Source organism: Suricata suricatta, chromosome 7 (genome assembly GCF_006229205.1).
Source record: "Suricata suricatta isolate VVHF042 chromosome 7, meerkat_22Aug2017_6uvM2_HiC, whole genome shotgun sequence".
Lineage (NCBI taxonomy): Eukaryota > Metazoa > Chordata > Mammalia > Carnivora > Herpestidae > Suricata > Suricata suricatta.
The window spans coordinates 114375590-114390778 of record NC_043706.1 but is presented as its reverse complement, the minus strand read 5'-3'; the positions used below and the strand labels follow the sequence as shown (position 1 = coordinate 114390778).

At 37.6% G+C, this 15189-nt stretch overlaps 1 protein-coding gene across 1 annotated transcript in view; it reads left to right on the top strand.

Moving 5' to 3' along the window:
- Positions 1-15189, top strand: part of MOXD1 (monooxygenase DBH like 1) — a 72611-nt gene that overhangs the window by 13004 nt on the left and 44418 nt on the right. The gene's annotated exons all lie outside the window — the stretch shown is intronic.

Below are 15189 nucleotides of genomic sequence, written 5' to 3'. Positions count from 1 at the left end.
ATCTATTTAACCCCCTTCACTATAATGGTCTATGAAAAGGGACTAGTGGAAGCACTAAAATTTTAGTTATTTTTTAAAGTTTATTTTTATTTTGAGGGAAAGAAAGACTGCGAGAGTGGTGGAGGGGCAGAGAGCAAGGGAAAGAGAGGGAATCCCAAGAAGTTTCCACACTGTCAGTGCGGAGCCCGATTCAGGGCTCAATCTCATGAACTGTGAGATCATGACCTGAGCCAAAATCAAGAGTCAGATGCTCAACCAACTAAGTGGCCCAGGTGCCCCAAAATACTAACACTTTAATTTGGAAGTGTAATTTATGGCAAAATACCCAGAGAAGAGTACCCTAAAAGCAAGAAGAGTTCCGTTGTTGGAGAAAGAGCTAGAAGCCCTGGCATCTCTGTGAATCAGACTGAGAGACGGGTTTTAATCCTGCGCTAGCCCTCACTCAGCTGAAAGTTAATGTGGCTACACCACAGTGCTTCTCCAGAAATTCGTTCATGCTAATAACAATTCAAGGACTATAATAAGTATGTATAACTGAGGTTGATCTAAGTCATGGTTAGCCCTCAAAAGTCTATGATGTCAGTTAAGTATTGGAATTAACAAAACCAGAAATTTATAAAACAAATTTATAAATTTGATATATATGTAAAATTTATAAAATAAACTGTAATAAAATGTTGTCCTAAAAAGTTATAAAAGAAACGATAATTTTTGTGTGTGTTCCCACAGGATATAATATGCCAATTTTATTTTGGTGTCTGTTTTCAACATAAAGAGTTATATACTTATCAAAACAGGATGACATCCATTATTTCCTTTTTGATTGCAACAATGATTTTTTTATAGTTTTTATGAATGGGACTTTTAGTAATTAGCAGAAAAAGGTTATGTATGTTATGATCTCACTTTAAATAAATAAGATACCTACTATTCGAGTTTATAAAACTCATAAATCAAAGGTTAGTTTTATATAACCCTAATCAAGTTATAAAGGACTGCATAGATGTGTTCTTTAAAATATCAAGTCTGTCTTGGAGCATTTAAAATGAATGTGTTTCTTTTTTTTAAAATTTTTTTAATATTTATTTTTGAGAGACAGAGAGACAGAATGCGAGTAGGGGAGGAGCAAAGAGAGAAGGGGACACAGAATGCGAAGCACAAAGTTGGGCTTTTAACCAACTAAGCCACCCAAGCACCCCTAAATGAATGTACTTCTCTATCAAAAATTTAGATTAGAGGCATCTGGGTGCCTCCGTCAGTTGAGCATCCAACTTCAGCTAGGTCATGATCTCTCAGTTCATGAGTTCAGGCTCTGTGCTGACAGCTCAGAGCTTGGGGCCTGGTTCAGACTCTGTGTCTTCCTCCCTCTCTCTACCCCTCCCCAGCTTGCTCTCTCTCTCTCTCTCTCTCTGTCTCTCAAAAATAAATAAAACATTTAAAAAAATAGAAAAATTCAGATAATACATAAAAGCTTAATAATGTATCTGTTTTATAAAGAAAACTTTACTCTCACATATCAAAAACATTAAGCTTGACTCTTGCTTTATTGAATCAGTGTACGTTTTTTTGATTCCTAACCTGGGATGAATCATCTTGATAGAATCTTTAGGGATAGAGCCCCGGCCCTTATGTTGGTGGGGGTGGTTGTCCTTTGGAAAAGTTCCCCAGGTCATCTTGATGCAAGCTCCTTGACTGAGAATCGTTGTTCTCTGTTTATTAGAACTTCCCAGCAGACTGGGAAAGGCTGTTTTTAGGTTATATTTTCTAGCACCTAGTAAAAGATTCTTCATGTTAAGTAGCCTCAATACACATTTTTGTAGTAATAGTCTGTTTTAAAAACTGAACACACATTGAACATCTACTATCAAAATACACCACTGGTTGTCTGCACATGAAAAAAACTTAAGCGGTTTATGGTTTTGAGGTAGGTCATTCCGTGATGCACTGCATATTTCTTCATGGAAGGAGAGAGGCAAAAACACCAGCTGTTTCCTGGAACCACAGCTGACTTTCATTATAAAATTTCAACACGAACTAACTCAGATATAAGGGATATTTTCTTCTCTGAAGGGAAAAGATTTATGACCTAGTGAAAAATATACATCGAAGTTAACTCTATACATTAATGTTTATAACGTAGTGGCTTCATTTTAGAAACTGTATACTGAAGGCAAGTTTGCTGACTCTAAATGCATTCCATTACCAATGAAGAGAGATCTTTTTATCGCTGAAATCTCACTGAATTGTTTGAGGTAGAACTTTAAATATTAAGTAAGGGCAGGGCCATGTAAATAACTGTAGTGAGCATGTAAATGCTACCTATAGCCTCTCAACCTTTGGCTTGGCATGAGGAAGTCCTGACAATATAGGAGAGGCGCTTTGTGGTATGTTTCAGAAATCAGTGTATTTAATATATTATGTATCTTAATCAACTGGAGACAGACATCCCTTGCACTACCCTTCCAATTGCAAAGAAGAATCAGAGTGTCTCATGAGCGCCTGCTTTGGACAGCACTCAGTACTAGGTCTTTTTTTTTTTTTTTTAATATTTTCCAGATGATGTGTTACCTCAGCTAAGTCTTTTTTTTTTTAATGTTTATTTATTTATTTTGAGAGAGAGCAAGCAGAACAGGGGCAGTGGGAAAGGGAGAGAGAGAACTCACACTGCACACTGTCAGCCCAGAGCCAGATGCTGGGCTCCATCCCGCGAATCATGAGATCATGACATGAGCCGAAATCAAGAGTTGGATGCTTAACTGACTGAGCCACACAGGTGCTCCAGTACTATGCCTTTTATCAGATATAAGGCAATATAAGACATAGTCTTTCACCCCAAGGACCTCCCAGTTTAGGTGGGGAGAAGACATGCACCCCTGAATAACAGAGAAACCCTAACGGTGGAAAGTGAACATTGCTGTCAAAGAACATAGCATCGGCAAAAGAAAGGAGTGAAGGTCTGAGCACCGTCTCAAGCCGTATGGAAACAATAATTTGGGAAAAGTACAACTAAATTGATCTTAGGGAGGTAGGGACGTGTGGGGAGGATGCCTAGGACACAGACTCCATTCCCGTACTCAAGCACATGATAAAATTGAGAACACTGTACATTTTATGTATCATAAGTCATCAGAAAAAAACTAGGAATTAGGTAGTATTATTATTATCCTCATTTTACAGAGGAAGACATTGAAGCCCAGAGAAGTTAAATAACTTGCCCATAGTTGATAAGTTTCCTGTTTGTATACTTTTCCCAGAAGAAGGCAGTATATTTTTTTAAATAAACAGGTATGAGCACTTTTGTAATTGAGCCTAAAACATGACTTTCAGGTTTGCGGAGAACAGTATTCACTGGCTAAAAAGTGAGACTCTTGGATCAGCGTTGTAACTCCCAAGTATTACACATTTGTCCGTGCGGAAGCTCCATCCGGTCCCACATGTGGGAATACTTGATGCTGAAACCAACATCTGCCCATGCTGGAGCCAACTCACAGCTGCTGGCTAACGTTGAAATCCATCCTCAAGTCCTGTCAGATTAGAATGCAGAATCCCTCCAGTTGCTTGTTGTCAGGGTAACTGCATTTTCTGATCAGAGAATGCCTGAATCGTACCAAAGCCCCTAGTGTGAAATACTGAAAGGGAGTGCAGACTGTGGCCTTTAGTACCTAAATGGGGTCACTGATTTTTATCTTGAATGATACCATTGTGTGGCTTTAACCCCAGACATGAACTTAGCAGTTTTACTTAATGTGAAAACTCTGGCAAGTTGCGTCATATTCTCCGAAATAGAAATCAAGGCTACCTTTTAATTGCACAGTGTGCTTAGAACCATTTAGTTCTTGAAAGAAAAGCTGCAGGCTGTTCCTGGGGAGAAAGCGATGGCCTTTCAGTTCCTGTGGAGATGAAGGGATATTCCCTAGAGCTGCAGTCACTGTAGAGCAGTTGACTGTTGAGTCTGTTGAACCTCTGTTCCCGTTGTCAATGTCAGTTACATGCTGTTGATAATTTAAATGTATGTAACGTATGTGAGCTTTGTAGAAGTTTGTATCATACAGTTTTTCATTTTACTGGGTCATGAGCCTAATAACGATCTCAAGAGACAATTTACTTATGGCCCAAGATTTTTTTTTAATGTTGCTTTAAAACCACCCTGAAAGACATTTTATGGAATAATTTATTTCTTTTTCAGCTTGAATTAATAATCATATGAAATTCATATGTGACACGAATTGCTCAGGGAATGGCCTTTCACCTTCCTGAAAAGAGACCACAACCGTTGAATTTTATAACCCTTATCGTTTGAAAACATTTTATGTTATTTGGAGAAAATGAAGTCTAGTGAACAAAGCTGCTTTTCTCTTCCAGTTAATTAATTGAAACTAGGCTTCAAATTTAGGTGATAATGTTTGTAATTATTAAAATTTTCCACTTTCTAAACTCATCTGTGTGAATGAAATCGGGTATGTCCTTCACAATAGCTGGCTTCACGAGGCAAAATCAGTCCTTTTGGATGGAAACTGAACACTTGTTTCACATCACGACAATGAGGAACACGTTATTAAACATGCTTCCTTGCTTTTCTCTTACATTTTATATTGGTAAGACTACATACCCATATGTAGAAGGGAAATAACAATTCTTATCTTCTCAAGATTATGCTGAAAGTGCTTTAAAAGCATTGAATTAAAAAAAAAGCATTGAATTTTAGAAAACAAATATTTGTTGATCACTCATTATGTAACAGACACTGTGCTTTATTTCCTACTTACACCATTTTGCAGATTAGGAAACTGAGGCTCAGGAAAAGTAGGTGTTTTACTTAATGTCACCGAGTACTTAGTATTATAAAACATCATTCACGTAGTCTAGCAGTGGGAACTTGCACAATTAATTTAGTTTATATGAGCCTAAGTTTGGAGGTCCCTTGTCTTCTTGGTCACTTAGCGCTGGTTTCAAATCCTGACTGTTACCACTCATGTGAACTTGGGTAATTTCAACCGGACTCTGAATCTCATTTTCTTCACTGGCAAAATGGAGATCCTACCTATTCAGAAGATGGCTGGGAAAATTATCTGAAGATGTTTTTATAAAGCACCTGAAATCATGGTAGATGTGAAATACTGTCATTCTACAGTCACCTTCTTTCTACTCTGACACTCTAAACTGGTTTGCTTTTGGCAACATTTATTTAATGGTTGCAGAAAATGAAGTCTGGGGGGAAAACTCTGCTTTTCTCCTCCAGTGAATTAATTGAAACTAGAATTCAAATTTAGGCCATAAATTCCAAATTGCTATTACTTGTCTGTATTTCTTTTTCAACATAAGAAATATAAAACAATTTCAAGATAAAATATATACCCAAGATGTGTATCCCTTTCTGCCATGACATCTTTTAATAATCTATAATGAAATAATTTTTAAAGCATTGACAAAGCTTTAAATTACTTAGATATAATTATCCAGTAATTTAGAGCAGTTGTGAAATTCATTTTTAGTTCATTGACTTTTCTGAACCATTAAAAAGGGAAAGGATTGAAATAGATTTGTTTATATCCAACTGGATTTCATGTGGTATGTTAGTTTTTTGGGTTTTTTTGGACTTCACCGTTTCTACTATTTTTGCTCTTAATTTCTATATTCGCTTTCAAGATATAAAGCTCAGTTCTTTTAAGAAGGAGACTGCCAAGTCACATTTTATTTGTTACGTAAGGCAAGGTCTTATTGCAAGAGGTTGTAAGATTTACAACTGAATTAAATTTGCAAGGTTAAAGAGCTCAGTTCTTTTTTTTAATGATAAACAGGAAACATCGGTACTGAGTAATATTTTCCACTCATATAGCAAATAAAATTTTCCAACAGATGGTTGGTTCAGTCACATTATTTCAAAGCGTATTTATTCCAAGTTGCTAAAAGATATTTTAGGGAACAATTTATTTTTTCTTCAGCTTGAATTCATAATCATACAAAATTCATATGTGTTATAAGATGCCCCTCTAATAATCCTGGAAAGAGATCACAATTGTTAAATTTGTATCCTTCATTGTTTGAAAGGTTAAGGGGTTTGTACTGTATACCGTTTCTTACGGGAATGCTTAGGTTTTTCTCTCCTTTTTATTTTTAAGTTTATTTATTTTGAGAGAGAGCGAGCACACATGAGCATGCCGGCAGGGTAGTGGCGAAGAGAGAGGGAGAGAGAATCCCAAGCAGGCTCCTTGCTATCAGCAGGGAGCCCAAGGTCGGCTCAATCCCCCCAAATGAACTGTGAGATCATGACCTGAGCTGAAATCAAGAGTCAGATGCCTGGGGCACCTGGGTGGCTTGGTCGGTTAAGCATCCTGCTTCGGATCAGGTAAAGATCTCACGGTTCCTGGGTTCGAGCCCCACGGCGGGCTCTGTGCTGACAGCTAGCTCAGAGCCTGGAGCTTATTTCAGATTCTGTGTCTCCCTGTCTCTCTGACCCTCCCCTGCTCATGCTGTCTCTCTCTCTCAAAAATAAATAAAAACAAACAAAAAAAAGAGTCAGACGCTTAACCAACTGAGCCACCCAGATGCCCATTTTTTCTCCTTCTAAAATCAATTTTGTATGAAGTCCGTGTCTCCCTGCCCTGATTTGACATAAGATTTGAAAACTGCACTTATTAAGTGACTTGATGTTCTTTTTTGAAAAATTTAAATGCTGGAAATTAAAAAAAAGCAGTATCTAATATGTATTTGTTTCACTTTTAATGTGACCTATTCTTATTACAACAAGAAAAAAGTGAAATGTGTATAATAGTAGTGTCCCCATTTCTCTAAAATCCAGTTTGGAGGTGACCAATGTTAATATATTTATTTTCATCTTATAACTCTGTGTTCAAGAAAACACAAAATTGTACAGGACTGTATTGAGTTAATCACCTTTTCTTTTTTTTAATGTAAGATCACTGTACATACTACTTTGAAGTTTGCTTTTGCAAATTACCACCCACATAAGTGCAGGTCAAAATGTCACACCTTTATTTTAATATCTGCATAATGAAATCCCCTAATATGTATAAACTGCATTTTTCTGTTGTCAACTATAGTTGATTCACTTTCAAGGTGACTTAATGTTTTTGCTGCTGTAAACAATGCTTTAATAAATATTCTTTTATATGTATTCTTAGTGGTTTCATTTCTGTAGGAAAGATTTATAAATGCATTGAGTTAAGGTTATATGCATTCCAAAATTTAATATATTTGTCAGATTACCTTCTAAAATTTGCACACTAGCAATGTGTGAATATTTCCTCATTTCCTCTCAAGCCTGAGTGTTGCACTCTTTTAAATTTATTGTCTACTGATGGGTGAAAACCATTATGATTGTTTACACTTGCTTTTCTCAGACTACCAGTGAGGCTGATGCTCTTTTTATTTATATTTCCTCTTGGGTGAATTTCCTGTTCAACCAAAACATTTTTTAAAAACTCTTTTATTGAGTTATGTACATAAAAGCTCACAAATATTAGTATACAACCCATTGGATTTTCATAAGGTGAACTACTCATGGAATCAGAATTAGGATCAAGAAATAGAACACTCTCAGTCCACCAGTAGTGGCCCTCAAGACCCCTTCCAGAGAACTTCCTCTCTCCAGACGTAACCACTATTCTGACTTTGATCACTGCTCACTACTTCTGCCTGTCTTACACTTTATGAACCTTAGACTCCTTTGTGCCTGGTTTCTCTTGCTCAGCACAATGTGTGAGTCCACCATGCTTTGTGTGTCAAAAAAATTGTGTTTATTTTCATCTTTTTATAGAGTTTAGTTATCTGAATATACCAGAATTTTAAAATTCATTTTGTATCAGCCATTACTGTGCACCAAACCACCCAACAGCCAAAGGCAGTAGATAATATCCACACTTACTACAGTTTACAGATCAACCACGGGGTAGTCTTCTGTTCATCGCTTTGTCTACTCTTATGTCTGTAACCAGCGTGGGTTGTGTTGGCAAGTTCTTGAATGGTGGCTGGGCTTTCTCCTATGGCTGGGAGTCAGCTCTTTGTGGGCGGGTCTAGGAGGCCTCAGTCGGGAAGTCCGTTCTTCTTTATAGAATGGATCGTGTTCTCTAGATGTCTAAATTAAGCTTGTTCTGACAGAGGTAGCAAGGTTTCAAATGAGAGGGGAGAAACTTAAGGCCATTTGAGGCCCAGTCCTGGGACTGGCACACCAGTACCCTTGCCCCAAGAGGCAGTTCTTTTTATTTTATTAATTTATTAATTTATTAATTTTTTATTTATTTTTGAGAGAGCGAGCAGGTGAGGGTCAGAGAGAAAGGGAGACACAGAATCTGAAGCAGGCTCCAGGTTCTGAGCTAGCTGTCAGCACAGAGCCCAACGCAGGGCTCGAACCCACAAACAGCGAGATCATGACCTGAGCCAAAGCCGGACGCTTAACAACTGAGCCATCCAGGTGCCCCACCCAAGAAGCAGTTCTAACCTAGATACAAGGCAGTGTTTCATAAAAGTTCATTCTTTCTATTATGGGATAGCGTTCCATTGTATGGATGTAGCACAATTGGTTTATCCATTCACTTGATGGATATTCGTGTGCCTTTATTTTGAAGCTATGACAAGTAAAGTTATCCTGAACATTTGCGTACGACTCTTCCTATGAACATATGTTTTCTTTTCCCTTGGATGTATACCTTAGAGTCGAATGACTGGGGCATGTGGGATGCCATGTGTTTAACACTTTTAACAGCTGCCGGACTGTTTTCCAAAGTGTCGCACTGTTTTACATTCACAGCAGAAATATGTGAATGTTTCAGGTGCTCCACATCCTCACCGTCACTTGGAATAGTCAGTCTTTTAAAATTTTAGTTATTTTGATAGTTGTATACATTGTGGTTTAAGTTTGCATTTCCCTACTAACCAAGGATGTTGAGTGCCTTTTCATGTGCTTATTTACCATTCTTCTATTTTCTTTGGTGAAGCGCCTCTTCAAATCTTTGTCTATTTTTAAAATTGGGTGTTTGTTTTCTTATTATTGAGCCTTGAATATACCTTAATGTCCTGGATGCAATTTGTTTACCACATATTTGATTTGCAAATATTTTGTCTTAATCTGTGGTTTATCTTTTCACACTTGACAGTATTTCTAAAGAACAGAAGTTCTTGATTTTGGCAAAGCCTAGTCTATTTTTTAAATTTTATTATTATGCTTTCAGTGTTACAAGTAAGAAATGTTTGCCTAACTCTAGGTCACGAATATTTTATTTGATTTCTCTAAGCAGTGTTTTTAGTTTTAATGTAGGGGTCATATACACCTTTTGTCAAATTTATTACTAAATATCTATTATTTTTGATGGTATTTTTTATGGTATTTACTTCCAAATTTCATTTTCTGATTACTTATTACCAATGTGTACAAATGAATTTTATATACGACTCTTGTGTCCCTTAAATGTGCTAAGCGCACCTGTTAGTTCTAGCAGCATGTTAGAATTCAGTTGGATTTTTACATGGATCATCATGCCATTTCAGAATAAAGATAGTTTTATTTCTTCCTTTCTGATCTGATGCCTTTTCTTCTTTATTTTTAAAATTTTGTGTTTATTGCATTGTCTAGAACCTCCAGTGTAATGATGGATAGGAATGGTGAGAGTCCATTCCTTGCTTTTTCCTTCCCTTAGGGTGAAAGTAGTCAGTCTTCCATCTTTAGGTGTGCTGTTAGTTATAGGATTTTTGGTCATTCCCCTTATGGTGACTCCAAATATAAGTATATCAGCTGCTTCAAGGTATCCCGCAGCTCACTTGCATTTCATTGGTTTAGCTTGCTTTTATTTTGGATAGTTTTATTATTCTAGCTTCAAATTTACCAATCTTTTCTTCTTTATGATCTACTGTGCTCTTAATACTATACACTGTATTTCTAACCTCAATCATTGTAGTTTTAATCTCTAAAACTTAGATCTGAGCATTTAAAAAGCATCTTCCATGTCTCTATTTAACATATTCAGTCTTTGATCTGTCTTTTGGAACATATGAAATACAGCTGTAATATCTGTTTTAATATCCTTATCCACTGCCCTTTTTATTTGCGTGAGTGCTGGGTTAGTTTGGTCTGAATTTTGTCACTATGGGTTTTCTTTTTCTCATTCTTTGTGTAACTAGTAATGTTTGGTTGAATGCCAGACATTTTTAATTTACCTTCCTGGATGTTGGTTGTTTGTACTTCTATAAATATTTTTGAGCTTTGTTCTGGGATCTGGTTAAAAGTTACTTGAAATCAGACCTTTCAGACCTTATTTATGAGCTAATTTGTTGGTTACTCATTTTACCCACTGTACGGCAAGCCCTTCCGAGTACTTTTACCTAATGCTGTGCGAATTACAAGATTTTCCACTTGTTGGGGAAAGCCTCTATTCTCTGCATTGTGATATTTCTGTTGTTGTTTCTTCTAATCCTTTAGAATAATTTTTACCTGGTTTTGCGCAGGATGTTTTAGGGTGATTTTTACCTGTTATAAAAGGATCAGTACTCGGTAACACACCTGAAGTGGACCTTGTGTAGATGTCCTGAGTTATCTCTGTGCATCTCTTCCCTCTTCTCTATTACATTCTGTGAACTGTAACCTACTTGGCCACATTGTACTTCCAATTCGATCTCCACAACTCAAGGAGAGTGCTAGGTTCTGCCTGAGTTTCACTTTCCTGTGCAATAGCCTGAAAAATCTTCAATATGGTCATCTGAACAAATCATAGGACTAACCTCACTTGTTTCCTGCTACTCAGAGATCACTCTCCTTCTCTGCCTGATGTCCACTTCCTTGAGACAATGCCCAACATCATTGCATATTAAGGAAGTGTAAATTAAAATCACATTGGGATCCTACCTATAAGAATATCCATGTGAAAAGTAAAGAGTTGGCAAGATGTGGAACAACTGGAACTCTGATGTACTGCAGATTGGAATATAAAGTGGTACACCACTTGGAAAAGTCATTTGGCAGTTTTGTAAATAAAGATACATTGCTATATATTTTAGCTACTCTGCTATTAGCTATATATCCAAGAGTCACGGCAGCATATGATCATACAAAAGCTCATAAAAGAGTTTTCATAGCAGCTTACTTTATAATAGCCAAGAAATGCAAATAATCCAAATGTGTATTAATTGGTGAAGAGATAAACAAATCATGGTGTATACGTACAATGGAATACTACTCCTTAATTAGAATGGATGAGCTATTGATACATTCAACCAACGTACATTAATCTGAAAATAATTATGCTGAATGAAAGAAGCCAGAAAAAAATGAGTACATATAATATGATTCTGGTTGTTATAAAATTCTAAAAAATGCAAGTAATCTATAGTGACATGAAGCCATGAGTGGTTTCTGGGGATAAGAATGAAGGAAGGTGGGAAGACAATGAGGGGTTAGCAAGGGTTGTGGGGAAACTTGGGGGGATAATGTGCTTACTCATTATTTCGACTGTGGTTTTATGAGTATGTACACATGTCAAAAATTAACAAATTTTATACTTTCAATATGTGCAGTTTAGTGTATGTCAAATTATACCTTTTAAAAAAATATTGTTGAGACAGAGTGTGAGCAGGGGAGGGGGTGAAGAGGGAGAGAGGGGCAAAGGATCCCAAGCCACCTCTGTGCTGACAGCAGAGAGCCTGATGCGGGGCTCACACCCAAGAACCATGAGATCATGACCTGGGCTGAAGTTGGATGCTTAACCAACTGAGCCACCCAGGCCCCCCTGTCAATTATGCTTTAATAAAAGTGAAAGAAATGTTGTCTTGGAGAAGTGTGAGGCCAGAATGATATTTTCACATTTAGCAATTCTTCCTTGAATTGTTTTTTAATGTGGTGTTTAACTTATCCATAGAGTTTTAAATTCCAATTATTTTTTTCATTTCTAGAGTTTGATTTTGTTCTTTTTCAAATATGCTGATTCAATCTTGATATTTCTCGCTCATCTTTTATTCGTTAAACATGTAAATATAATAATGCTTTAAAATGAAATATACATAGTTATTTTTGATTTTATATTTAATAATTCCACTGGCTCAAATCATTGGGAATCTAAATATGTCATGGATAGTCTCTAGTTTCCCCAAGTGTTTGCTAAGTTTGCCACGTTAATGTAATCCATGGAAATCACAAGGTACCAGAGGAGAGGATTCTCCCTCCAGGAGGTATTATATTTATATCTACTTTTGCCAGATGCCAGGGGATGGCAACACATGAGGGATCCTTTATTTTCTTGGTTTGGAATTTCCCCAACCATACAGGACTACAAATTCAAATCTTACTGTCTCATGAGGCTGGACCTTTATTTACACATCTCCAGGGGGAGAATATTGTTATTATTTTCTTCCAGCCATGTCTTAGTCAGCTGGGGCTACCATAACAAAATGCCATCGACGGGTAAATAACAGAAATTTATTTCTCACAGTTGTGGAGGCCAGGAAGCCAAGTTCAAGGTGCTGGCAGACAGGTTTTATTCTGAGGCCTCTTCTCTTGGCGTGTAGACAGCTGCTATTTCATTATGTGCCCATATGACCTTTCCTTGTGTGGGCATGGGGTGCAGAGAGGAGTACAGCGGGTTCTCTGGTGTCTCTTATAAAGGTATTAATCCCATCATGAGGGCCCCACCTTCATGACCTCATGCACCCTAACTACCTCTCAAAGACCCCATCTTCAAATACCATCTCATTAGAAGTCAGGACTTCAACCTACAAATTTGAGGGGACAAAAACATTTGATCCATAATAACTCAGAACTGTGACAGAGACAGACAGGTTTTTTCATCAGCTGCCTTTATTAGTAGTTAGATTTTTTTTCTAGTTCACCATTTTACTGGATTAGTATGAGCTTGAAGGGTTCAAGTTCTATATTTAAGTGAAGGGTGCGGGAGGGAGAGGTTTGTGTCAAGTTCAGCCCCGCATCATTTGATGATCCTATCCTGGAGACTCTGTGATTATAGTATGACATCTGTTCTTGAGGGAGCCTTAGTTTCTGTTTTTATCGCTTTGATTTCAACTTTATATTCTTTTTCTTTTACCTTTGGTCTTTTTTAATTTCTTACTGAGTGTATCAATATATTTTAAGGTGCCATTGTTTTAAGTTTTGAGAATTCAGATGTCTTCCAACTGAGAGGTGTTCTGAACTTTTAGTTTTCCTACTGGAAGCTCAAGTTCTGATGGATACAATTCAGTTTTGCTGGATTCAGGATGAGAAGGCTGAAATGCCATTATCAAAGGCACAGAGAACACCCATTCCTGGTAATGTTTAGGGATCTTGTGAAAGGACCACAGAGAACACGTATTGTAAGCCAAGAAGTGAGTTTCTCTCTCTTTTTTTTAATTTTTAAAAATGTTTTTTATTTATTTTTGAGAGACAGAGAGAGCAGTGCAAGCAGGGGAGGGTCAGAGAGAGAGGGAGATACAGAATCTAAAGACAGGCTCCAGGCTCTGAGCTAGCTGTCAGCACAGAGCCCGATGCGGGGCTCGAACCCATGAACTGTGAGATCATGACCTGAGCTGAAGCCAGATGCCTAACCAGCTGAGCCACCCAGGCACCCCGAAGTGAGTTTCTCTTGAGACAAAGTGGGACTATTGGGTTTTGGTTGGAGAAATGGAATGATTTGTTGTAGAGATTTTAGAATACAGAGGATTGGAGCCAAAAGTTTAGCCTGGATAAGTGGGGAAAATGTATGTGAGAGGAAAAAGCCGCTTCAAATGGGAAGTGTCCTTGGAAATGAGAGAATTCCCACAAAGGTCGCTGTGTAGGTAGAGACTGAGACCCTCCCCGCTCGCTTGATGTTAGGGGTTAGGACTTTTAAACAAAGCTGAAGGAAGGGATGGTTCATGGGGGAGAGAAGATGTTGTGTTCACTGTTGGAACTGTTATCACAACTCAATTTATCAGATCCTTTACAGGCTTCTTTCAACTGTCAAGAAAGGATGTTGGCCACATTTCTGTAACCGCAAAATTCTCTTTGAATATCTATGCAGATTGTAAATTACGACATTTGAGTGCGGCTTTTCTCTGACTGAGAAAATGTGGCATAAATCATCCATGTTTTTTTTTTAATGTTTTTTAAAATTTATTTTTGATACAGAGAGAGACAGAGCATGAGAGGGGGAGGGGTAGAGAGAGGAGACACAGAACCGGAAGCAGGCTCCAGGCTCTGAGCTAGCTGTCAGCACAGAGCCTGACGCGGGGCTCGAACCCACAAACGTGAGATCTGACCTGAGCCGAAGTCGGAGGTTTAACCGACTGAGCCACCCAGGCGCCCCCATCCATGCTTTTTATGTTTCCTTCATAAGTAGATCCCTTTTTAATGTAATTTCTATAGCTGCAGACCTGAGACTATTTAAACTGATACGAATATTGATTGCAAAAGTTGTTTTAGGTTTGATTTAAAGGAGTTGGCTGGCATGTTTAGGAATAAAGGCAGATCAGACTTGTTAAGGCTAACTGCCTGAGATTGTACTTGGCACTCACCTTGATGGTCAGGTTGGCAATTCAGGTCACCATGAGTACCTAGAAGGGACAGAGGCAGGTGCTGGAGTAAGTGGGGGCAAAGATGGTTAGCAAAGTAGGAATGACAAGATGTTACCTAACTGTGGATGGTTTTTTTATGAATAATATGATATTACTTTCTCTATATATAAACTTTTCAAAATCAAGCAAGCAAACTAATAACTTCAAAGATGAAGAAAACATTTGCTTTGCTTTCCAGAAACGTACGTACATCTAGAGGAGACTTCTTTTATTTAAATAGCTGGAAGGCAGCAGGAGACTTAAAGGCTTTGAAAGGGTGAATTTAGTGTGAGCCTGTTTACTAAGCTGAGCAAAGGCTCCGTGGAATAAGAGTTATCCCTGCAGAGTGGGGGTTCACCACAGAAGACCAGTGTTTAACTCGGTCATAGTCTGAACACACTCCAGTGTTTTGTTTTCCCGTTTTCACAGAATTGCCCTACAAACTAAGGCTCATGTTTGAAACACATAGAGAATAAGACGGGAGCCAGAATTACAGAAACCATCCACCATTACTCATTTATTTGCTTTCTTGAAATATAAAAGACTATATTTCTTAATTATAGTGATGGCTAAGCAAATTGGATGAGGTCAAGCAAAGGTAGTCTTTTTCTTTTTTCTTTTTTTCCTTATCCCTTTTCCAACCAGACGGCAAACCTTCATTTA